This window comes from Vidua chalybeata, chromosome 28 (genome assembly GCF_026979565.1).
Source record: "Vidua chalybeata isolate OUT-0048 chromosome 28, bVidCha1 merged haplotype, whole genome shotgun sequence".
NCBI classification, from domain to species: domain Eukaryota; kingdom Metazoa; phylum Chordata; class Aves; order Passeriformes; family Viduidae; genus Vidua; species Vidua chalybeata.
Genome location: NC_071557.1, coordinates 1235083 through 1260777, shown reverse-complemented (window position 1 = coordinate 1260777; position 25695 = coordinate 1235083).

The following is a 25695-nucleotide window of genomic DNA, read 5'->3' as shown; positions in this document are numbered from 1 at the left end:
TTGGAATTAATGGGATGATTTCCTCCCCTCTCCTTATGATAATGGAAAAGGGAAAAAAAAATATTATTAAACACAGCTTTGTGTCTGAGCCCTGAGAACGAGATGGGAAATATCCACCCGGCACAGGGCTGCCAATGCCCAATAAAAAAGTTTCTTTCAATAAGCAGCTGGTTGGAATTAAACAAGCAAAGAGCTGCCTGCTAAAATCAGAATTAATTGAGCGTTTCGAGGCCTCGTGTCTTGGTTTGGAAAGACAGGTGTCTGCTAAGGAAGGCAGGAAAAAAAATGTAAAACCCCTCCCTCTGAGTTGTTATAAATTTGAAATTAAGGGGGGGATCTCAGGCAAAAATATGGGAGCAGGAATAACAGTTCTTTATTAGGGAAGAAAATAAAAAGGTAAAATAAACAATGAGTAAACCAAAACAACACGGACAGAGTCAGAATACAACCTGACACCCTATTGGTCAGGGTGTTGGCAGCAGTCCAATTGGAATTGTGGCTGCAGTCGTCCTGGAGCGGCAGCTGTGGTTCTGTTGGAGCAGGGATCCTGTAGAAAGGGTGTAGTTCCTGTAGAAAGGGTGTAGTTCCGGTAGAAAGGGTGTAGATCCTGTAGGAAAGGGTGTAGTTCCTGTAGAAAGGGTGTAGCTCCTGTAGGAAAAGGTGTCGTTCCTGTTAAAAGGGTGTAGTTCATGTAGGAAAGGGTGTACTTCCTGTAGAATAGAAAAGGGTGTAGTTCCCGTAGAAAGGGTGTAGATCCTGTAGGAAAGGGTGTACTTCCTGTAGAAAGGGTGTAGTTCCTGTAGGAAAAGGTGTCGTTCCTGTTAAAAGGGTGTAGTTCATGTAGGAAAGGGTGTAGTCTTCCTGTAGAATAGAAAAGGGTGTAGTTGCTGTAGGAAAGGGTGTAGTTCCTGTAGAAAATGGGTGCAGTTCCTGTAGGAAAGGGTGCAGTAGGAAAGGGTGTAGTTCCTGTAGAAAAGGGTGCAGTTCCTGTAGGAAAGGGTGTAGTAGAAAGGGTGTAGTTCCTGTAGGAAAGGGTGTAGTTCCTGTAGGAAAGGGTGTAGTTCCTGTAGAAAAGGGTGCAGTTCCTGTAGGAAAGGGTGTAGTAGAAAGGGTGTAGTTCCTGTAGAAAAGGGTGTAGTTCCTGTAGGAAAGGGTGTAGTTCCTGTAGGAAAGGGTGTAGTTCCTGTAGGAAAGGGTGTAGTTCCTGTAGAAAAGGGTGTAGTTCCTGTAGGAAAGGGTGTAGTAGGAAAGGGTGTAGTTCCTGTAGGAAAGGGTGTAGTTCCTGTAGGAAAGGGTGCAGTCTTCCTGCAGCGGAAGAGGCAGCTGTTCCTCTGGGAAATCCAGTGCAGGAAAAGCCGTGCCGGTGTCCCAAATCCCAGATTATATCCAGGTAGGAATGCTTGGCTCCTCCCTCTGGGCGGAGCCTCTCCCAGTGGGACGTTACCGTTCTTATCAGTCAGGCAGTGACACTCAATGGCCCGTTATCAGCAGATGTCTCCCCTGAGGCAGGACTGATTGTGGAAGAGATAAGGAAAACTGCCCACAAGACAACTTCCGCACAGGTGGCAAATGGATACATCTTGGTTTTCAGTCTGGGACATCTCCATGGGAAGCAGCAGCCGGGCTCAGCCCCCACCCCGGCCCTCAGGTGACATCCACAGGTGATTCCTCAGGTGACACTCTCAGGTGACGCCCTCAGGTGATTCCCCTCAAGTGACACCCTCAGGTGACATCCTTGGGTGATTCCTCAGGTGATTCCTCAGGTGATTCCCCTCAAGTGACACCCTCAGGTGACATCCCTGGGTGATATCCTCAGGTGGTTCCTTCAGGTGATTCCTCAGGTGACATCCTCAGGTGACGTCCTTGGGTGATTCCTCAGGTGGTTCCTTCAGGTGATTCCTCAGGTGACATCCTCAGGTGGTTCCTCAGGTGATTCCTCACATGATTCCTCAGGTGATTCCTCAGGTGACACTCTCAGGTGACGTCCTTGGGTGATTCCTCAGGTGATTCCCCTCAAGTGACACCCTCAGGTGACATCCTTGGGTGACATCCTCAGGTGGTTCCTTCAGGTGATTCCTCTGGTGATTCCCTCAAGTGACACCCTCAGGTGACGTCCTTGGGTGATTCCTCAGGTGATTCCCCTCAAGTGACACCCTCAGGTGACATCCTTGGGTGACATCCTCAGGTGGTTCCTTCAGGTGATTCCTCAGGTGACATCCTCAGGTGATTCCTCAGGTGATTCCTCAGGTGACATCCTCAGGTGGTTCCTTCAGGTGATTCCTCATGTGATTCCTCAGGTGACGTTCTTGGGTGATTCCTCAGGTGATTCCCTCAAGTGACACCCTCAGGTGACATCCTTGGGTGACATCCTCAGGTGGTTCCTCAGGTGATTCCTCAGGTGATTCCTCAGGTGACATCCTCAGGTGGTTCCTCAGGTGATTCCTCACATGATTCCTCAGGTGATTCCTCAGGTGACACTCTCAGGTGACGTCCTTGGGTGATTCCTCAGGTGATTCCCCTCAAGTGACACCCTCAGGTGACATCCTTGGGTGACATCCTCAGGTGGTTCCTCAGGTGATTCCTCAGGTGACATCCTCAGGTGGTTCCTCAGGTGATTCCTCAGGTGATCCCTCAGGTGATCCCTCAGGTGACATCCTCAGGTGACGTCCTTGGGTGATTCCTAAGGTGATTCCTCAGGTGATTCCTCAGGTGACACTCTCAGGTGACGCCCTCAGGTGATTCCTCAGGTGATTCCCTCAAGTGACACCCTAAGGTGACATCCTTGGGTGACATCCTCAGGTGATTCCTCAGGTGATTCCTCAGGTGATTCCCTCAGGTGACACTCTCAGGTGACGCCCTCAGGTGATTCCTCAGGTGATCCCTCAGGTGACATCCTCAGGTGACATCCTTGGGTGATTCCTCAGGTGATTCCTCAGGTGATTCCTCAGGTGATATCTCAGGTGATCCCTCAGGTGATTCCCCTCAGGTGACACCCTCAGGTGACATCCTCGGGTGATTCCTCAGGTGATTCCTCAGGTGATTCCTCAGGTGATTCCTCAGGTGACGCCCTCAGGTGATTCCTCAGGTGACGCCCTCGAGCTGCAAAGTCCCCGGGATGTCCCCTCCTCCCCAGCCCCAATTCCTCACCCAAAACCCAAATAAAAACCCTGAATTCCCATCACAGCTTCGCTCCCAAATCCCGGGAAAAAGGAGCCAAAAAAGGCGGCAAAAATTACGGCATTCCAAGGGAAAAAAATCAATTTTTTACAATTGGATTTCTCCCATCTGTGCCAGACAAATCCTGGAAAAAAAGAGGGGAAACGACAGCATTCCAGGGTAAAAAAACCCATTTTTTATAGCTGGATTTCTCCTGTCCATGCCAGACAAATCCCAGGAAAAAAGGAGGGAAAAATTATGGCATTCCAAGGAAAAAAAACCTCATTTCTTACAACCCGATTTCTCCCGTCCATGCCAGACAAAGCACCGGCTCCTCTCCCAGGTATTTCTTGGAAGCTGGAAATGCTCCCAGCTGCCAGACTGGGCTGTTTGGCCCCAAAAAATTCCCGTATCCACAATTCGGAAAGGTGAAATCTGGGAGAGGCCCCCAGATTCTAATGCTAATTCTAATTCTAATTCTAATTCTAATTCTAATTCTAATTCTAATTTCTTCTCGTTTCTCAGCTTAATGAACAGGTTGCCTGAGAACATATTTTATTCATTTTCCCGGGGAAAATTGAGTTTTCCTGACCTCTTTTTTTTTGGCAAGAATGACAATTTCAGCAAATTGGGGAGAAATTGAAAGCATCTGCGGCGGGAAAAAAAAAAACCAACAACTTTGGGACAAAAGGACAGTGGAGCTGGGCAAGCAAGAAATGGGAATTTTCAGCAGTGGGAGATGGCCCCAAATTGAGTTTTTTCTCCTCAAAATAAACAGTGGATTAACGTGCCTCCTAATGGGCTCATTTTGGGTGGATTTAAGTGGATGGAAATCAGCTTTTCTTTCCATTTGGGTGCATTGACAATCAAGGAGCCAGGGAATTACTTAGAATAGGAAAGGGAAAAAAAAAAAAAAAACCTAAAAAGGGGAAAAAAATGCATTTCTGTTAGAAATAACACACCGAGCAAAAACTGAATTTAATTCCTATTTAATGTGGGACAGTGTCCTTGGGGAAAATAATTCAAACACGCTCCAAATTAGGTGCATTTTTTCCATAAAACTTGAGTTGTAGGAATGGGATTTTCACGATTTTTCCATGAGAATCAGGATATTAAAGGAAAAAAGTCTCAATTCTACATCAAAATGTGAAAAAACTTGATAAAAAATGCAGTTTTGATGGGGTTCCCATGGGATTTCCCACAGTTCTGCCCTGGTTCCTGAAGGTCCTGTTGGCACAGCTTTGGGGTCGGGGCATTTTGGGGTTGGGCACGGCATCGCAAATCCTAAATCCTGCATTCCGAATCCCTCATCCCACATCCTGCATCCCACACCCCAAATCCTGCACCCCAAATCACACATCCTAAATCCCGTATCCCAAATCCCAAATCTTAAATCCCTCACTCCAAACCCCAAATTCTAAATCCTGCATTCCAAATCCCACACCCCAAACCCCTCATCTCAAATCCCACACCCCAAATCCCACACACCAAATCCCACATCCTGCACCCCAGATCCCAAATCCCTCACCCCAAATCCCTGATCCGAAATCGTGCATCCCACACCCCAAATCCTTCACCCCAAATCCCACATCCTCATCCCACACCCCAAATCTCAATCCCACACCCCAAATCCCACAGCCCACACCCCAAATCCCAAACCCCTCACCCCATATCCTACACCCCAAATCCCAAACCCCTCACCCCATATCCCACACCCCAAATCCCACACCCCAAATCCCAAATCACACACCCCAAATCCCAAAACCCTCACCCCATATCCCACACCCCAAATCCCAAAACCCTCACCCCATATCCCACACCCCAACTCCCACACCCCAAATCCCAAATCCCACACCCCAAATCCCAAACTCCTCACCCCATATCCCACATCCCAAATCCCAAATCCCACACCCCAAATCCCAAACCCCTCACCCCATATCCCACACCCCAAATCCCAAAACCCTCACCCCATATCCCACACCCCAAATCCCAAACCCCTCACCCCATATCCCACACCGCAAATCCCAAACCCCTCACCACATATCCCACACCCGCACCCCGAATCCCACACCCCAAATCCCAAACCCCTCACCCCATATCCCACACCCCAAATCCCAAACCCCTCACCCCATATCCCACACCGCAAATCCCAAACCCCTCACCCCAAATCCCACACCCCGCACCCCAAACCCCTCACCCCGCACCCGCCGCTCCCGCAGCTCTGGCGCTCATTAGCGGCTCCTCATTTCCATGAATCCCGGGAACAGGGCTCAAACCAGCCCCGGCTCGGAGCGATCAAAACAAATCCGCGCGACATGAAAGCGCCGGGGTTGAGGCAGAGGTGAGCAGCTCCAGGAGCGATTCCCACACTTTCATCCCTGTTTTTTCCCTTCCTCTCCAGCATTTCTCGCCAAGCGGTGGAGCTCAGGCGGGGATTTGATGGCTCGGAGATCTGAGGGCTCGGCTGTCAGGGGATGCTCCGCGTTTAGCATCGGTAATCAACCCCGGCGCTGCCGCTTTTCCCATCGCAGAGAGCCCAGAATCCCTCCCAAAGCAATCCCAAAATCCCACCCAAAGCAATCCCAAAATCCCACCCAAAGCAATCCCAAAACCCATCCCAAACTCCATCCCAGTATGCATCCCAAAGCAAACCCAAAATCCATCCCAATATCCATCCCAAAGCAATCTCAAAATCCCACCCAAAGCAAACCCAAAACAATCCCAAAATTCCTCCCAAAGCAATCCCAAAACAATCCCAAAATCCCTCCCAAAGCAATCCCAAAACCCATCCCAAACTCCATCCCAATATCCATCCCAAAGCAAACCCAAAATCCATCCCAATATCCATCCCAAAGCAATCTCAAAATCCCTCCCAAAGCAATCCCAAAATCCTTCCCAAAGCAATCCCAAAATATATCCCAAAGCAAACCCAAAATCCATCCCAAAATCCCTCCCAAAGCAATTTCAAAATCCCTCCCAAACCAATCCCAAAGCAAGCCCAAAATCCATCCCAAAGGAAAACCAAAATCCCTCCCAAAGCAAACCCAAAATCCATCCCAAAATCCCTCCCAAAGCAAACTCAAAATCCATCCCAAAGCAATCCCAAAATCTGTCCCAAAGCAAACCCAAAATTCCTCCCAAAGCAATCCCAAAATTCCTCCCAAAGCAATCCCAAAATCGGTTGATTTCCAGGTTGAGAAAAAGGGTTGGGAAGGGCTGGTATTTGGGATTTGCCAGATCCCGGGAAAAGCCAAAGCGAGATGCTGACTCAGCAGGGATTGGCCTCTTTTGGGTGGGAATTCCATGCTGGGAAAAGCCCAATATTCCCTGCAATTTTTCTTTTCTCGGCGGTCAAACCTTTCTCCAGTGGTTTAAATCCCAGGAAGAGATTTTTAAACATTTCTACCGATTAAAAAATGTCCATTCCCCCTCTGCTGCTTGGATTGTTTCCGTGAGTTACACCCACGGAAGTTTTTCCCACCAGGAGCTCTGCTGGGACAGAAAAGCCGGGAAAGGGAAAGAAGGAACAACAGGAATATTTCATTACAGAATTCCAGACTGGTTTGGGTGGGAAGGGACCTTAAAGTCACCTCGTTCCACCCCTGCCGTGCGCAGCCACGCTTTCCACCATCCCAGGGACACTTGCAGGGACGGGGCAGCCACGGCTCCCCTGGGAATTCCATCCCAGACAGGAATTCCACCCCAGCCTCCCAGCGAAATCTCCATATTCCAGCTCCAACCCGTTAAAGCTGGAATTTTAAGCTCGAATCCTTCCCTGCTCGCACCTCCGAGATCCCAAAGCGCCTCTTGGCTGCAGTGGGAGTTTTATGGAGCTGGAATCCCGTTTATGGCTGGAATTGCCATCAAGGCTTTGATGAGGACGGCTGACGGACGGGGGACCTTTCCTTAATTTCCTTAATTCTGCTTAATTGGCCGTGGCTTCATTGTGCCCTGTGCAGCGAGAGCTCGTTAGGGCACTAACGAAGAAGGGGAGGGAGGAAATCAGAGCAGAGCCAAGGAAGGGATGCGTGGAGAGGCTCCGGGAGCCGAGATCGGCATCTGGGCGCTCGTTCCCGCTCGGAAAACGCCAGGAATGATGGATGGAGGCACTTACGAGCACCCTGACAGCAATCAAGGGGGTGATCCATCCCGGCGCTGGCGGAATTCCAGCGGCTCAGCCTCGCGCTGCGCCGCGGGAAAGGCTCCGAGGGATCTGGGGAGCGCGGTGGGAAGTGTGAGCCCGAAGGACTGGATTCTGCTCCCACTGGAGCCCGACGGAAGTTCTGGATTCTGCTCCTGTTGGAGCCATTCCATGGGATGGAAGTTCTGGATTCCGCTCCCATTTGACACATTCCATGGGATGGAAGTTCTGGATTCCGCTCCTGTTGGAGCTGTTCCATGGGATGGAAGTTCTGGATTCTGCTCCCGTTGGACACATTCCATGGGATGGAAGTTCTGGATTTCGCTCCCGTTGGAGCCGTTCCATGGGATGGAAGTTCTGGATTCTGCTCCCATTTGACACATTCCATGGGATGGAAGTTCTGGCTTCTGCTCCCATTTGACACATTCCATGGGATGGAAGTTCTGGATTCCGCTCCCGTTGGAGCCGTTCCATGGGATGGAAGTTCTGGATTCTGCTCCTGTTGGAGCTGTTCCATGGGATGGAAGTTCTGGATTCCGCTCCTGTTGGAACCGTTCCATGGGATGGAAGTTCTGGATTCTGCTCCCGTTGGAGCCGTTCCATGGGATGGAAGTTCTGGATTCTGCTCCCATTGGAGCCCTTCCATGGGATGGAAGTTCTGGATTCTGCTCCCATTGGACACATTCCATGGGATGGAAGTTCTGGATTCCGCTCCCGTTGGAGCCCTTCCATGGGATGGAAGTTCTGGATTCTGCTCCCATTGGAGCCCTTCCATGGGATGGAAGTTCTGGATTCCGCTCCCATTGGACACATTCCATGGGATGGAAGTTCTGGATTCCGCTCCCGTTGGAGCCGTTCCATGGGATGGAAGTTCTGGATTCTGCTCCCATTGGACACATTCCATGGGATGGAAGTTCTGGATTCTGCTCCCGTTGGAGCCGTTCCATGGGATGGAAGTTCTGGGAAGCAGCAGCGCCTCGGCGCAGCCAAACCCAAGCCAGGAGCTGCTCATGGTGAAGAACAAACATCACCCTGAGCTCGTTCCAGGAAAACGCCAGATCCCAGCCTCTGGAAAAGCTCGGGAAAGGCTCAAAGGGAGGTCACAGGGACTGGCAGGGGGTGCAGGGGGGGAAGTACAGCTCCGTTTGGGGCTGGATCTGCTGATTTCTCCCAGGATGAGAGGGAACGGCCTCAGCTGTGCCAGGTGGGACATCCGCAGGGATTTCTCCATGGAAAACGTTGTTAGGCACTGCTGGGGGGGTTTGGAGTCCCCCTCCCTGGAGGTGTCCCAGGAATGCCAGCGGCACTCAGAGCTCCGGGCTGGGGACAAGGTCGGACCTGGTGACCTTGGAGAGTTTTCCAACCTCAGTGATTCCATGATTCCCTTCCGTGATTCCACGATTCCCTTCCGTGATTCCACGATTCCCTTCCATGGTTCCACATGGCCACCCTGCCACGGCCACCCCGGCAGGGACCTTTTCTGGGCCCCTCAGTTTGGGAAGGACGTTGGGATGCTCGAGCGCTTCCAGAGGAGGCAACGAGGCCGGAGAGGGGCTGGGAACACAAACCCTGTGAGGAACGGCTGAGGGAGCTGGGGGTGCTCAGCCTGGAGAAAAGGACACTCAGGGGTGACCTCTAAACTCCCTGAGAGGTGGCTGTGCTCAGCTGGGGTTGGGCTCTTTCTCCAGGAACTGACAGAACCAGAGGTCGCATCCTCAAGGGAAATACAGGTTGGATATTGGGAAAAAGTTTTTCACGCAAAAGGTGATGAAGTTCTGGAATGTTCTGCCCGGGGAGGTGGTGGAGTCACCATCCCTGGGTGTGTTTAACAAAGCCTGGGTGTGGCACTGGGTGCCAGGGTTTAGTTCAGGTGTTGGGGCTGGGTTGGACTCGATGATCTTGAAGGTCTCTTCCAACCTTGTGATTCTGGGAATTCTGGGAATTTTGGGAATTCCCAGGGACAGGGCAGGGGGTGCAGTCACCATCCCTGGGTGTGTTTAACAAAGCCTGGGTGTGGCACTGGGTGCCAGGGTTTAGTTCAGGTGTTGGGGCTGGGTTGGACTCGATGATCTTGAAGGTCTCTTCCAACCCGGTGATTCCGTGATTCCCAGCGTCCCCTCCTCGGCTCCGGAGCGCAGCTCAGCCGTTTCCTCCCCGCCTCCCATCTGCCACCAAACCCCACCTGCTCCTCCGCTCCGGCTCTCAGGTACAAAGCAGCACAAGCACTTTGTAATTTAGTTGAAAGAAAGGAGGTATTTTCTTTTTAATCCCCTAAACGCCACCTTTATTTTTTCCTGCAAAGCGCCAAATCTCGCAGATTTCTTTTTTTTTTTTTTTTTTTTTACTTTTTTTTTTTAATTTTTTTTTAACTTTAGAGGAGAAATTAATGCACGGAACAAAACAGCAGAGAGAACAAAGAGGAGAGGGTTTGTTTGTCCCCAGCAAAGGCTGCAGATGACAGCCACAAGCCCGGCCACCGCAGGTACGGCACCAGATTCGCACGGCTTTGTCTCCTGCCTTTGATGCCTCAAATTAGAATGCGCTGGAGGACGGTAATTAAAAAAAAAAAAAACACAAAAAAAAAACCAAAAAAAAAAAAAAAAAAACAAATCCTGAGAACCACTTGGCTTTTTGCATTCGGATCCCTCCTGCCTCCAGGTTTAACCCTGTGAGGGATCTGACTGGGAATGGCTTTTCCATGGGAGCTGTGGCTGCTCCAGCCCTGGAATGTCCAAGCAGCCTGGGATGGTGGGAGGTGTCCTTGGGGGTGGCTTTGAGGTCCCTCCCAACCCAAACCACTCCAGGATTCCGTGATCAAGGGAACAGGGCATGGACTGAGCCAATTCCCACCTCCAGGTCGCCCCATTGCCATGGGGGTGTGATCCCTCCCAGCATCGCCTCTGCTCCTCTCCTCCGCCTCCGAGACCAAGATAAGGATGCAGAGAGCATCTCTGGGGCAATTCCCTGCGGGAATTCCACCAGGAGATCAAAGCACGCAGATTTTGGGGGTCTGGTGGTGCTGCAGGAGGAATGGGGGTGCAGGAGCAGGTGCAGCTCACAGGGAGAGGACTCCAAAGCGCTCATTAAAGCCCCTCTGACTTGTGGGAATGTTGGCATCCATTCCCAGCCCCAATTCCTGCTCAGAGCAAACTGCTGCAGCCCTGGTCCCAATTCCTGCCACCCCTGATCCCAATTCCTGCCACCCCTGATCCCAATTCCTGCTCAGGACAATTCCTGCCATCCCTGATCCCAATTCCTGCTCAGAACAAACTGCGCGAGCCCTGATCCCAATTCCTGCTCAGAGCAAACTGTTCCAGCCCTGATCCCAATTCCTGCCACCCCTGATCCCAATTCCTGCTCAGAACAAACTGCTCCAGCCCTGATCCCAATTCCTGCCACCCCTGATCCCAATTCCTGCTCAGAACAAACTGCTCCAGCCCTGATCCCAATTCCTGCCACCCCTGATCCCAATTCCTGCTCAGGACAAACTGCTTCAGCCCTGATCCCAATTCCTGCCACCCCTGATCCCAATTCCTGCTCAGAGCAAACTTCTGCAGCCCTGATCCCAATTCCTGCTCAGAGCAAATGATTCCAGCCTTCATCCCAATTCCTGCTCAGAGCAGAGTGCTCCACCCCTGATCCCAATTCCTGCCACCCCTGATCCAAAATCCTGCCACTCCTGATCCCAATTCCTGCTCAGGACAAACTGCTCCAGCCCTGATCCCAATTCCTGCCACCCCTGATCCCAATTCCTGCTCAGAAAAAACTGCTGCAGCCCTGATCCCAATTCCTGCCAGCCCTGATCCCAATTCCTGCTCCGGACAAACTGCTCCAGCCCTGATCCCAGTTCCTGCCACCCCTGATCCCAATTCCTGCCCAGAACAAGCTGCTCCAGCCCCGATCACGGGCAGCTAATTGGGATCTCAGCTAACGAGCACCAACCCACCCAAGAAATCACAGCCCCCCAAAAGCCGGAGCGGAGCAGAAATCAGTCCCCGCTCTCCCCTCGCTGATCCCGTGGCAGATCCGGGGGGTCCAGCCAAGTTCAGGGACGTGGCAGCGTCCCCTGGTGCTTCGTGGAGCGCAGATCCCGTCTCTTCCCTAATTATCCCCCCCGGGAATGCGCTGGAGTAAACACTCCACAACTCCGCTCGGTAATTTATGCGCCTGCTGCTTTTGTGTTTCAGAACAAGCTGGGCCCTTTCTTGTTGTTGGAGTTTTTTTTTTTTTTTTTGTGTGTGGTTTTTTTGGGGGCTTTTTTTTTTCAATTTAATTGCTTGATGTAAAGTCCCATCAGTGCTGTCAGCACGAATGATGTCCCCAAATAAGGGATTCCCACCTGGCACCAAATGGCAGAGCGGGAATTGGGGCCCACAAAGGGGCAGGGGGAGGGAGGGAGGGGGGCACGAGGTGACCCCCAAAGCCACTCCCAGTGCTGGAAGAGGGCTGGGCTGGTGGCAATGATGCCATCCCCACCCTTGGCAGCAATTCCCAGACCATCCCAGGTCCCTGTGGATGGGTTTCAGCCCAGCCATGGGCAGGGTGTCCTGCCAGGATGACAAATGTCACACAAATGTCACACAAATGTCACTCCCAGCCCCTCCCCAGCCCCCTAAAACCAAACCCCAGCTCCGGGCTGGGCTCCGTGTGCTGGGAACAGATCCCAGCCCAAGCCTCACTTCCCAGTCAGGCTCATGGCAAAAAAAAAAAAAAAAAAAAAAAAGGCAGAAAAAAGACGTGAAGAAAAGCAAAATCTCTGAATCAAATCTCTTAATAATAAACCCCAAGAAGGATTCTGAGTTTGTTTCCCTTTTGTGCTGCACCAGCAGCAGGATGAGGATTCATTAATTTGCTGTCTCTGTGCTGGGATTATTCCCGAGGTTTTTGGCTGCGTTGCCACGGGTGTTTTTTGGAACAGGTGCATCCTCCTCACAGGCAGCACCGATAATTGATTTGTCATTATTAAGGAGATAATTTACTTAAACTCAGTATCAGGCCCTGATTCCAGCCTGGGATTAGTGCAGCCTGATCAGATTAGAGGAGACTCTGCCAGGCCTGGGTGCTTCCAGGCCAGGAGCTGGGGCCTTGGAGCAAAAGGGTTTTGTGTAAAAAATTATCTTAAAAATTATCTTTAAAATCATCCCGGAGTGTGGGACAATTCCCCAGCTGCTCCCTGCTCACTCCCTGGGTGAATCCTGGCAGGATTCCTCCTTGACCCGAGCACCCACGTGCTTCTCCAACACGCCAGACCCCAAAGGAGCGACCCCGAATTGGGTTTTGGGGAGTTTTGCTGGATTCTCGTTGTTTTGCAGCTCACTCACAGAACTGCGCGGTGCCTGCAGCCCCCTCCCACTGACCACAGCCCCCGGGCAGCTCCAGCTCCACCCCAGGCCCATTTCCATCCTTCAGCCTCTTCCAAAACCCCCCGGAAGGGACAGGAGGGGCAGGAGGGGCTGCTCGGGAGAGGAGTGTGGGCAGAGGGGGATGCTCAGAAGAAACAACCTCCTCCTGCTCTTCTTCTTCCTCCTCTTCCTCCTTCTCCTTCTCCTCCTCCTTCTCCCCTTCTCCTCTTCCTCCTTCTCCATCCCCTTCTCCCTCTGCGTCTCCTTCTCCCTCTCCTCCTCCTTCCATCCTCCTTCCCCTCCTCCTCCTCTTCCTTCCCCTTCTTCTTCCCCTTCCCCTTCTCCTCATTCCCCTCCTCCTCTTCCTTCTTCTCCTCCTCCTCCTCCTCCTTCTCCTTCTCCTTCTCCTTCTCCTTCTCCTTCTCCTTCTCCTTCTCCTTCTCCTTCTCCTTCTCCTTCTCCTTCTCCTTCTCCTTCTCCTTCTCCTTCTCCTTCTCCTTCTCCTTCTGTTCCTACTTCTATTTCTCCCTCTCCCTCTCCCTCTTCTTCTCTTCCTTCTCCTCCTCCTCCCTCTCCTCCTCCTCCTCCCTCTCCTCCTCCTTCTCTTCCTCCTCCTCCTTCTCTTCCTCCTCCTCCTTCTCCCTCTCCTCCTCCTCCTCCTCCTCCTCCTCCTCACCTGGCCTCCCCCGCCACCCGCGGCGAGCCCGGGGCCGCCCGGCGCTGACAAAGACGTTGTTTAGCAGCTTGTCAGAGCTGTAAATTGGCCGAGCAGCGGAGCCGTTTGCATTCTCCACGGGGCTTGAACTGAGAATTAAACAGCGGCAGCAACTGCTGCTGCTGCCTGATGGAGCAAATCAATTCTCCCTCCTCCTCCTCCTCCTCCTCCTCCTCCTCGTCCTCCTCGCGGCCCGGATTCAGGAGGGCAGGATTTGCCAGGCAGTCCTTGAGGGCCGGCGCAAAAAGGCAGAGAGAGATCAGGGCAATTAACCTGAAAGGCCCCAGGAGAGAGAGAGAGAGAGAGGAGGAGATCCGGGGGGAAAACTCGGGATGCGAGCCCTCCATCTGTCCGCGCGCTGCTTTAATTGATCCGCGAGTCAATCACAGCAGCGGCGGCTTCTCCTCAAAGCAAACACGGGCAGGGCGGTGACACGGGGACACCGGGGACAGCCAGGCTGCCACCCCCGCCAGCAGGTGACCCTGGGACGTTTGGGAGCGGGGTAACGACTGCAGAGAAATTGGGGGAGCGGGTCCTCCCCGCGGTGAGGAGTGTGGGTGACCCCGCGGGTGTGGAGCTGGCATGGGGGGACACCGGCTGGGTTTTTGGTCACCTCCCGAGAGCCGCTCGCCCTGTCGCCAGCCAGCACCGCGGGCTGCTCCCCGCCTGGATCAGGAGGATCCGTGCCATCCGTAGCCAGCCTAACCCGGCTCCTCGGGGAGGCCCTGAGGGATCCCCGGGCAGCAGAGCACGGCCAGGCGGCTCCTGCAGCTCCTGCAGCACCCCCGAGGCCGGGGCAGCCCCGCCGACCTCGCCCAGCATCGGCGACGCTTCCCTGGATCCCCACCCCTCGCGGCTTCTCCTCCCTTCCTCAGCTCCCAAATTCCCGTTTTACTCCCTCGGGGCCTCGCAGCTGCTCAGGTGAGGCAGAGCAGCACATCCAGGCGGGAGGGGCTGGGGGAGCTGCCCACATCCCTGATCGTCCCACATTCTCCAGGATTCATCCCTGATATCTCCAATATTCCCACATTCTCCAGGATTCATCCCACATCCCTGATCGTCCCACATTCTCCAGGATTCATCCCTGATATCTCCAATATTCCCACATTCTCCAGGATTCATCCCACATCCCTGATATTCCCACATTTTCCAGGATTCATCCCATATCCCTGATATTCCCACATTCTCCAGGAGTTCACCCCACATCCCTGCTATTCCCACATCCCCGATATTCCCACCTTCTCCAGGAGTTCATCCCTGCCATCCCCAGGGAGGAACCTCAGCCTCATCCCTGGAAGTGCCCGAGCCCGGCTGGGATCAGCCTGGGATCGTGGCCGGGTTTGGGATGGGATTATCCTTGAGGCCTCTCCCAGCCCAAGCCATTCCAGGATTCCCTTTCCCTCCCGCCAGCCCCACAGACCCCCCCCCCCCTCATTCCCCACGCCCCCCGCCCATTTTGGGGGGCGCAGCCCGCCCTGCCCCGCCCCAAACCCCGCTCATCCCCAGGATCCCAATTCCCTGATCCCGCTCGCCGTCTGCTTTGCGCGGGGAGCAAACATCCCCCTTCTTTTAAAATAAAGCCAGAAAAGCACCCAAAGCCCGCGCGGCGCCCTCGGCGGAGCTCTCCGCCCCTCGGATTTCCCTTCACAGGACGATTCTGCGCTTGCAGCCGGCTCCGGGAGCTGGTTTTGTTCCCGTGAGCGCCGCGCACGCTGGAATTCCGCTGCTCCCGGAGAGCCCCGAGGCGCGGGGAGGTTCCCGCTGATTCACCCGGGATGGGGCGGCGCGGGCGGCGGCTTTTCCCTGCTCCGGGATGTGCCGGACGGAGACACTTCCACGCCTTTTGGAGCCCTCTCCAGCCCTTCCCAACCTGGCTGCCGGGACCCTGCCCAGCCCAGCTGCTTTGCGTCCCAAAAAAATCCTGTTTGCACCTTTACCCCCCAGCCTGGGCATGGATAACAATGTAGCTCCAACAATATTTCCTGATCCCGAGGGACTGGGGGCACTGGGATATCTCCCCTCATTCCCGGGCTGGGAGGAGAGGCTGGATCAGATCCCAAGGGATTGGAGCACTGGGATATCTCCCCTCATTCCCCCTCATTCCCGGGCTGGGAGGAGAGGCTGGATCAGATCCTGAGGGATTGGGAGCACTGGGATATCTTCCCTCATTCCGGAACTGAGAGCATAGCCTGGATCAGATCCGGAGGGATTGGAGCACTGGGATATCTGCCCTCATTCCAGGACTGAGAGCAGAGTCTGGATCAGATCCTGAGGGATTGGAGCACTGGGATATCTGCCCTCATTCCGGAACTGAGAGCATAGCCTGGATCAGATCCGGAGGGATTGGAGCACTGGGATATCTGCCCTCATTCCCGGGCTGGGAGGAGAGTCTGGATCAGATCCTGAGGGATTGGGAGCACTGGGATATCTGCCCTCATTCCGGGCTGGGAGCAGAGTCTGGATCAGATCCTGAGAAATTGAAGCACTGGGATATCTCCCCTCATTCCGGGACTGAGAGCAGAGTCTGGATCAGATCCTGAGGGATTGGAGCACTGGGATATCTGCCCTTATTCCGGGGTTGGGACGAGAGTCTGGATCAGATCCGGAGGGATTGGGAGCACTGGGATATCTGCCCTCATTCCCGGGCTGGGACGAGAGTCTGGATCAGATCCTGAGGGATTTGGAGCACTGGGATATCTGCCCTTATTCCCGGGCTGGGACGAGAGTCTGGATCAGATCCTGAGGGATTTGGAGCACTGGGATATCTGCCCTTATTCCGGGGCTGGGACGAGAGTCTGGATCAGATCCTGCGGGATTGGGAGCACTGGGATATCTGCCCTCATTCCCCCTCATTCCCAGGCTGGGAGGAGAGTCTGGATCAGATCCGGAGGGATTGGAGCACTGGGATATCTGCCCTTATTCCGGGGCTGGGACGAGAGTCTGGATCAGATCCTGCGGGATTGGGAGCACTGGGATATCTGCCCTCATTCCCGGGCTGGCAGCAGAGGCCGGATCCCATCCCAGGCCATTGTGCCGCGATGAAAGGAGCAATCAGCGGCTGAAAGGAGCAATCAGCGCCTGCCGCCTCCTCTGCGCCATCCCTGTGGGGTCTCGGCCTCCCGGAGCAGCTCTGTGGGGTTTGCTCTGCCCCAGAGCCCGGCCCGATCCCTCTCCCTCTTTCCCGCCTCCTCCAACTGCCGCTCCTCATCTCCATCCCAGCCGAGATCCCCAAGGCGAGCAACCGGAGCGAGAATCCTTCCTTCTGTTGTCGCTACAACGTTTGGCACCGATCTTCTCTGTCCTTCAGGTGTTCCGGGCATTGATTTTGCATCAGCTGCCTCTCCCTCGGCTCTGGGGCCCGATAAGATCGCGCCGAGCCCGGAGAGCTCCGGAGCGGCTCCGGGGCAGCACCATTGGGGCCGGGAGAAGCGACAGCTCCAGGCAGCGACCCTAAAAGCGAGCCCCAAACAGATAAAGGTTCTAACAAGACTCGGAGAGGTGGAAACATCTCCCTGTGCCTCTCGGGAAGGGAAGGGAAGGGAAGGGAAGGGAAGGGAAGGGAAGGGAAGGGAAGGGAAGGGAAGGGAAGGGAAGGGAAGGGAAGGGAAGGGAAGGAAGGGAAGGGAAGGAAGGGAAGGGAAGGGAAGGGAAGGGAAGGAAGGGAAGGGAAGGGAAGGGAAGGAAGGGAAGGGAAGGGAAGGGAAGGGAAGGGAAGGGAAGGGAAGGGAAGGGAAGGGAAGGGAAGGGAAGGGAAGGGAAGGGCTGGAGAAGCGCTCAGCCCCTCTGGCTCCAGGCTTTTCTCCCTCTTGGAGAGGGGAGGATTGATTCCGCAAAATTTATGGGGTAGATATAGAATGATGGCTCGATGGAGGTTTGGGGGCTCTGTGTGAAAATCCGTGTAATTCCAGCCCTCAGGAATGGCCGGGGGAGGCTTTCCAGGGATTCCCAACCACAGATCTTGACTAAAACACCCCCCAGATAAACCCCACAGATCCCGAACCCCACAATTCCCACCCCAAGCTGCAACCCGAGCATGTCCCAGACCCGAGTCTGGATTACCGAGCGGATCCAAGCTCAGTTTGCCAAGAGTCCCAAATCCCCATCCTGGACTGGGACCCTCCCACATCCCCATCCTGGAGCACGATCCTCCCAAATCCCCATCCTGGAGCAGGACGGTCCCAAATCCCCATCCTGGAGCAGGATCCTCCCAAATCCCCATCCTGGAGCAGGATCCTCCCAAATCCCCATCCTGGAGCAGGACGGTCCCAAATCTCCATCCTGGAGCAGGAGGAATCTCCCAAATCCCCATCCTGGATCAGGATCCTCCCAAATCCCCATCCTGGAGCAGGATCCTCCCAAGTCCCCATCCTGGAGCAGGACGGTCCCAAATCTCCATCCTGGAGCAGGAGGAATCTCCCAAATCCCCATCCTGGATCAGGATCCTCCCAAGTCCCCATCCTGGAGCAAGACGGTCCCAAGTCCCCATCCTGGAGCAGCAAAACCATCCCAAATCCTCATTCTGGATCGGGATCCTCCCAAATCCCCCTCCTGGATCAGGATCCTCCCAAATCCCCATCCTGGATCAGGATCCTCCCAAATCCCCATCCTGGACTGGGACCCTCCCAAATCCCCCTCCTGGATCAGGATCCTCCCAAGTCCCCATCCTGGAGCAAGACGGTCCCAAGTCCCCATCCTGGAGCAGCAAAACCATCCCAAATCCTCATTCTGGATCGGGATCCTCCCAAATCCCCCTCCTGGAGCAGGACGGTCCGGAATCCCCTCCCTGTTCCCTGGGCCGGGGGAAATGCGGGATGCGGGTTTGGGCTGGGGCTGCGGGAGTGGTTTTGGCCTCCTGAGCGCATCCCCGGAGCGAGCGGGCAGAATTCCAGCCCGGAGCGATTCCAGCTCCCAGAGGAGCTCCTGAATCCCTTCCCCGGATTTCTCCCCGCATCCCTCCCTGTGCGCGACTGACTCCTGCCACCTAGCGCTGCTCCCGGCCCCAAATCCCGCAAATCCCGCAAATCCTGTAATTCCTGCAATTTCCACAATTCCTGCAAATCCCGCAATTCCTGCAATTCCCACAATTCCTGCAAATCCCGCAATTCCTGCACTTCCTGCAAATCCCGCAATTCCTGCAAATCATGTAATTCCTGCAATTCCTGCAAATCCCGCAATTCCTGCAATTTCCACAATTCCTGCACTTCCTGCAAATCCTGTAATTCCTGCAATTTCCACAATTCCTGCACTTCCCGCAAATCCCGCAATTCCTGCAATTTCCACAATTCCTGCACTTCCTGCAAATCCTGTAATTCCTGCAATTTCCACAATTCCTGCACTTCCTGCAAATCCCGCATTCCTGCAAATCATGTAATTCCTGCAATTCCTGCAAATCCCGCAATTCCTGCAATTTCCACAATCCCTGCACTTCCTGCAAATCCTGTAATTCCTGCAATTTCCACAATTCCTGCACTTCCTGCAAATCCTGTAATTCCTGCAATTCCTGCAATTTCCACAATTCCTGCACTTCCCATAAATCCCGCAAATCCCGCACTTCCTGCAAATCATGTAATTCCTGCAATTCCCGCAAATCTGCATTTCCTGCAAATCCTGTACTTCCTGCAATTCCCACACTTCCCGCACATCCCGCAAATCCTGCAATTCCCGCAATTCCCGTATTTCCTGCATATCCCGCAATTCCTGCAAATTCCTGCAATTCCCGCAAAGCTCAGCTGCCCCGGAGGTGCCGGGAAGGGCACCGGGACAGGGCGGGAATGGCCGGAGGGGACAGCGCGGGCTCGGGGCTGCCCGCAACGGGGGCCACAGGGACCCCAAACCCCACTGGGCCACCCCAAACCCCACTGGGCCACCCCAAACCCGGCTGGGCCACCCCAAACCCCACTGGGTCACCCCAAACCCACTGGGCCACCCCAAACCCGGCTGGGCCACCCCAAACCCACTGGGTCACCCCAAACCCCACTGGGTCACCCCAAACCCGGCTGGGTGACCCCAAACCCAGCTGGGCGACCCCAAACCCAGCTGGGTGCCCCTCAGACCCCACTGGGTGACCCCAAACACGGCTGGGTGATCCCAAATCCACCTGGGTGATCCCAAATCCACCTGGGTGACCCCAAATCTGGTTGGGTGACCCCAAATCCACCTGGGTGATCCCAAATCCACCTGGGTGATTCCAAATCGACCTGGGTGACCCCCAAACCCAGCTGGGTCACCCCAAACCCGGCTGGGTGACCCCAAACCCCACTGGGTCACCCCAAACCCAGCTGGGCGACCCCAAACCCAGCTGGGTGCCCCTCAGACCCCACTGGGTGATCCCAAATCCACCTGGGTGACCCCAAACCCGGCTGGGTGCCCCTCAGACCCCACTGGGTGACCCCAAACCCGGCTGGATGACCCCAAATCTGGTTGGGTGATCCCAAATCCACCTGGGTGATCCCAAATCGACCTGGGTGACCCCCAAACCCAGTGGGGTGACCCCCAAACCCAGTTGCGTGTCCCAAATCCACCTGGGTGACCCCAAACCCGGCTGGGTGCCCCTCAGACCCCACTGGGTGACCCCAAACCCAGCTGGGTGACCCCAAACCCCACTGGGTCACCCCAAACCCGGCTGGATGACCCCAAATCTGGTTGGGTGATCCCAAATCCACCTGGGTGACCCCAAACCCGGCTGGGTGCCCCTCAGACCCCACTGGGTGACTCCAAACCCAGCTGGGTGACCCCAAATCTGGGGGGTGATCCCAAATCCACCTGGGTGACCCCAAATCTAGCTGGGCGACCCCAAACCCAGTTGGGTGATCCCAAATCCACCTGGGTGACCCCAAACCCAGCTGGGTGACCCCCACTGACACCCCCACCGTCGGGATGCTCCTCCCCATCCCAAGCCATCCCTCTCCAGGTGCTTTTCCAGGATAAGCGGGACCATTGGGTAAATTCATTATTGACTGCACCACATTAGGCCGCAGGTTTTTTTGGGACTTTCACGGCAACAGGAATAATAAAAATGCACTTTGTGCTGCCGGATTTATGGGTTTGCAAAGCAGCTTTGGTGCCCCCCTGGGAATGCGGGGATTAGAGGGGCATTAAACACCTCCAGCGAAAATTCCGCTCGGGTGAGAAGGGGGGAATTCAAGGGCGAGGAGTGAAAATAGGAGTTTAATTTATTATCAAAGGCATAAAAGCCTCGTAAAAAAAAATTAAAAAAAAATATATAAAAAACTTCTCGCCAGGCAGGAGGAATCCATAATCCCACTGCTTGTGGATTCTGCCCAGGAACTTCTGGAGAGAGCAGGCACGGAGGAAAAGCGGGATCAAAACGTGAGGGGAGAGCGGAAAATTCGGGGGAAAACTCGTGAGCACCAACCCCTCCTCCCTCCCAGCCAAACCGATCTTCCTCCAGAGCGGGGGAGAATTCCAGCCGGGAAATTCCTGGATTTCCAGCACAGCTCTGTGCTGCGGCAGGAGGGGGGTGACAAAGGGCCCCAGGTGTCCCCAGGTGTCACCACAGCCGTGTCTCATTTCTCCCCGACGCCTTGTCCGGCACCGGGATCACTCTGCTCTTCTAAACCATCCCATTTTTTTTGGGAATTTGGGAATTTGGGGTGAAGAGCAAACCTGCGAGGGAGTTTTGTTCCCGTAAGGAATCGCTTCCCGTGGGAGCTGAGCCATAAATCCCATAAATCCTCCCGGAGCCTCTGCTCGGGGCTGAAATCCCTGTCCCTGCAGCCGCTGATCCCACCCCAATCCCGAGGAGTTATTTGGGATTTCTGGAGCAGCCAGAGGCGAATCCCGGCGCTCCCCACAAAGCGCTTCAGGATCCGCCGCTCCCACCGGAGCCCAGGTGTTCAATCCCGCTTTTCCACGGATTGCAGCAAAAGGAGAAATTAATGGGGAGGTTTTTTCCATCCATCCTGAATCCCGCTGGTGCCACAGCCCGGAATTCCTCCCTCGTTCCCCCTGCAGCGTTTTGATGTCGTTTTCCCCCTCTCCTTTGGCGAGGAGCCCTCGGAGAAGTTTTCCCAGGACAAACCCACGCCTGGTTTACAAACCCCTGGCTCGAGCCCTAATTAATCCTCGGGGGGCACTGAAGGCACGGAAAGGCTCCGGAGCAGCTTGAGTTATCCAAGGAGAAGCCAATAAACACCCCCGGGGACGGGCAGAGCTGTTAAACACCCCGTAAATCTCCCGGCAGGAGCATTCCCCGCTCCTCCCGAAACCAGCCTGGCTTGGGAATCCCCTCCAGGCTGGGATTCGAGTCCTTCCTTTTCCTTTTCCTTTTCCTTTTCCTTTTCCTTTTCCTTTTCCTTTTCCTTTTTCCTTTTCCTTTTCCTTTCCTTTTCCTTTTTCCCTTTTCCTTTTCCTTTTCCTTTTCCTTTTCCTCTTCCTTTTCCTTTTCCTTTTCCCCTTTCCTTTCCTCTTTCGGGAGAGGATGGGGCTGGAATTCAGGAGAGGATGAGGCTGGAATTCAGGAGAGGATGGGGCTGGAATTCAGGAGAGGATGGGGCTGGAATTCAGGAGAGGATGGGGCTGGAATTCAGGAGAGAAGGGGTTGGAATTCCGGAGAGGATGAGGCTGGAATTCAGGAGAGAAGGGGTTGGAATTCCGGAGAGGATGAGGCTGGAATTCAGGAGAGGATGGGGCAGGAATTCAGGAGAGGATGAGGCTGGAATTCGGGAGAGGATGAGGCTGGAGTTCGGGAGAGGATGAGGCTGGAATTCAGGAGAGGATGAGGCTGGAATTCGGGAGGGATGGGGCTGGAATTCGGGAGGGATGAGGCTGGAATTCGGGAGGGATGAGGCTGGAATTCAGGAGAGGATGAGGCTGGAATTCGGGAGAGGATGAGGCTGGAATTCGGGAGAGGATGGGGCAGGAATTCAGGAGAGGATGGGGCTGGAATTCCGGAGAGGATGAGGCTGGAGTTCGGGAGAGGATGGGGCTGGAATTCAGGAGAGGATGAGGCTGGAATTCAGGAGAGGATGGGGCTGGAATTCAGGAGAGGATGAGGCTGGAATTCAGGAGAGGATGGGGCTGGAATTCAGGAGAGGATGAGGCTGGAATTCTGCACGGTTCCAAACGGCACCAGCAGCCTCTGGCGGGCGAGGCGGGCCCTGCAGCGGAGCCCGGTTTTATTTAATAAAGCTCCAGGTGAGTGCTGGGACTGGGCTGGGATGGGAAATTCTGGAGCATCCCTGCTTTCCCAGGGATGGGAATTTCAGCTCTCCAGCCTCCCTGGCCCAGGCTGGGCTTAAATCAAGCTGAAACCGGCTTAAAGGGCTCTGGAGAATCAGCAGAGAGGAAAATCTGCTCAGGGTTTGGCTGTGATTTAGTGAGACCGCCTCAAAGCCGTGTTTACGCAGCGCCGTAATAAATCCCGGAATTACTGCTCCTCTTTAGGCGTGATTTAAGTCGCTTTAACGGCTTCGAATTTGCAGCGGTGCAGCCAAAGGGTTTTTCACAGCCAGGTGAGGGAAGTGAGCAAACCCCAAAGTGTCCCAGCCCCCCCCCCCCCAAACTCGGGATGTTCCCGCTCCAGCCCCCAAATTCATCCCCGTGGATGATTTTAACCCAATTCCAGCGTCCTGTGTCGGAGCTGGGGTAAATCCTCATTTCCCGAGCTCTCCTCCCGTGGAACAAGGATTTCACCTGGCATGGAGAGGGCTGGGAATCCTGGAATGGGGTGGGAAGAGCCTCAAAACTGATCCAGCTCCAGCCCGGGGACACCTCCCGCTGTCCCAGGGTGATGTGAGCGCATCTCCCTCCTCCAGCTCCGGGATGAATTATTTAGTCCCGGAGAGTGCAGCAGCTCTGCTGAATTATTGAGGAGGATTTGGATCTGGAGGCCGATGGAGCAGAAGCACGGAACACCCGTGGGGAAATCCAGGCCCTTTTCCTGCTGATTTTTCCCTGGAAAGCAGCAGGAGGGAGGCCTGAGCTGTCCTGGGGTGAATCCGGGCAGGCAGAGCCAGGCAGGCGGAATGGAGATAAGAACTGCACAAGTGGTGAGTAATGAGAGGAGGAGGAGGAGGAGGAGGAGGAGGAGGAGGAGGAAAAGGCTGAGAAGGAAAAGGAGAGAAAACTTTTCTTCTGAAAAGGAGAGAAAACTTCTGCTCCAGAGCCCCTGGAGTGGGATGATACTGGGGTCAGGATATCTCACCCACTGATATTCCCATTTCTGACCCAAATGTGACACCAGGATTGGGATGAAAAGTTTGGGATATCTCACCCACTGATAATCCCATTTCTGACCCAAATGTGACGCCTGGATTGGGATGAAAAGTTTGGGATATCTCACCCACTGATATTCCCATTTCTGACCCAAATGTGACACCAGGATTGGGATGAAAAGTTTGGGATATCTCACCCACTGATATTCCCATTTCTGACCCAAATGTGACGCCAGGATTGGGATGAAAAGTTTGGGATATCTCACCCACTGATATCCCATTTCTGACCCAAATGTGACACCTGGATTGGGATGAAATTTTGGGATATCTCACCCACTGATATTCCCATTTCTCACCCCAGATGTGACACCTGACTTCAGCTCCCTCCTGCATTTTGGGATCCCACCTTTCTCCCCTGAGATTCCACCCCTCAGCTCCCTCCCCAGACCAGGAGCAGGATTTTGGAGCAGGATTTTGGAGCAGGGATTTTGGAGCAGATTTGGAGCAGATTTGGAGCAGGATTTTGGAACAGGATTTTGGAGCAGGGATTTTGGAGCAGGGTTTGGAGCAGGATTTGAAGCAGGATTTTGGAGCAGGATTTTGAAGCAGGATTTTGGAGCAGGATTTTGGAGTAGGATTTTGGAGCAGACTTGGAGCAGGATTTTGAAGCAGGGATTTTGGAGCAGGATTTGGAGCAGGATTTGGAGCAGGATTTTGGAGCAGGATTTGGAGCAGGATTTGGAGCAGGATTTGGAGCAGATTTGGAGCAGGATTTGGGAGCAGGATTTTGGAGCAGGATTTTGAAGCAGGATTTTGGAGCAGGATTTTGGAACAGGATTTTGGAGCAGGATTTTGGAACAGGATTTTGGGGCAGATTTGGAGCAGGATTTTGGAGCAGGATTTTGGAGCAGGATTTTGGAGCAGATTTGGAGCAGATTTGGAGCAGGATTTTGGAGCAGGATTTGGAGCAGACTTGGAGCAGGATTTTGAAGCAGGGATTTTGGAGCAGGATTTGGAGCAGGATTTGGAGCAGGATTTTGGAGCAGGATTTGGAGCAGGATTTGGAGCAGGATTTTGGAGCAGGATTTGGAGCAGGATTTGGGAGCAGGATTTGGAGCAGATTTGGAGCAGGATTTGGGAGCAGGATTTTGGAACAGGATTTTGGAGCAGGATTTTGGAACAGGATTTTGGGGCAGATTTGGAGCAGGATTTTGGAGCAGGATTTTGGAGCAGGATTTTGGAGCAGATTTGGAGCAGATTTGGAGCAAGATTTTGGAGCAGGATTTGGAGCAGGATTTTGGAGAAGTGGGAGAGGAAATATCAATCTACCTCGGAGCAGGGGATGGCAGTTGATTTCCTCTGGATTTTTTCTCACAACCTTTCGAGGGTTGGTTGTGATTTTTTTTTGGCTGGGATTGGAAGCAGAGCTGCTTCTCAGGGCTCCAGGAACGGGAGCTGCGTGCAAAGCCTGGCCTAAGTAGGCGGGAACTCCCTGGGAATGCTGCATGGATTTCCCAGGGAAGCCGTGGCTGCCCCTGGACCCCTGGCAGTGCCCAGGCCAGGCTGGACGGGTTGGGACAGTGGGAGAGGTCCCTGCCCGTGGAATTGGATATTTAAGGTCCCTTCCAGCCCAAACCATTCTGGGATTGTTCTGGGTGAGGTTTTACCCCAAATTACAGAGGTGGGAGCTTCCTTTCCTCTGGGATGGACACGCTCCGAGGGGATGGAGGGGATGGATTCAAGAATTACCCATGGGCCTGGCTCAAATCTCTTTGTGCAGCACAATGGGGACAAAATCCCGGGATTTTGGGATTTTCATGCGGGGCTGAGCTCATGAATATTGCCAGCCCTAAAGCAGCGCCCTCAGCAATCCAAAGACACATCCCAGTCCTGAAATCCCAAATCCCTGCTCTGACACCTCCGGGAAGGCTCAGGCTTTGGGACCAGCCTTTGGGATCAGCCTTTGAGCTCAGGCTTTGGGCTCAGGGTTTTGGATCAGGCTGTGAGATCAGCCTTTGGGCTCAGGCTTGGGATCAGCCTTTGGGGTGAGGTTTTGGGATCAGCCTTTGGGATCACCCTTTGGATCAGGTTTTGGGATCAGCCTTTGGGCTCAGGCTTTGGGATCAGCCTTTGGATCAGCCTTTGGGATCAGCCTTTGGGCTCAAG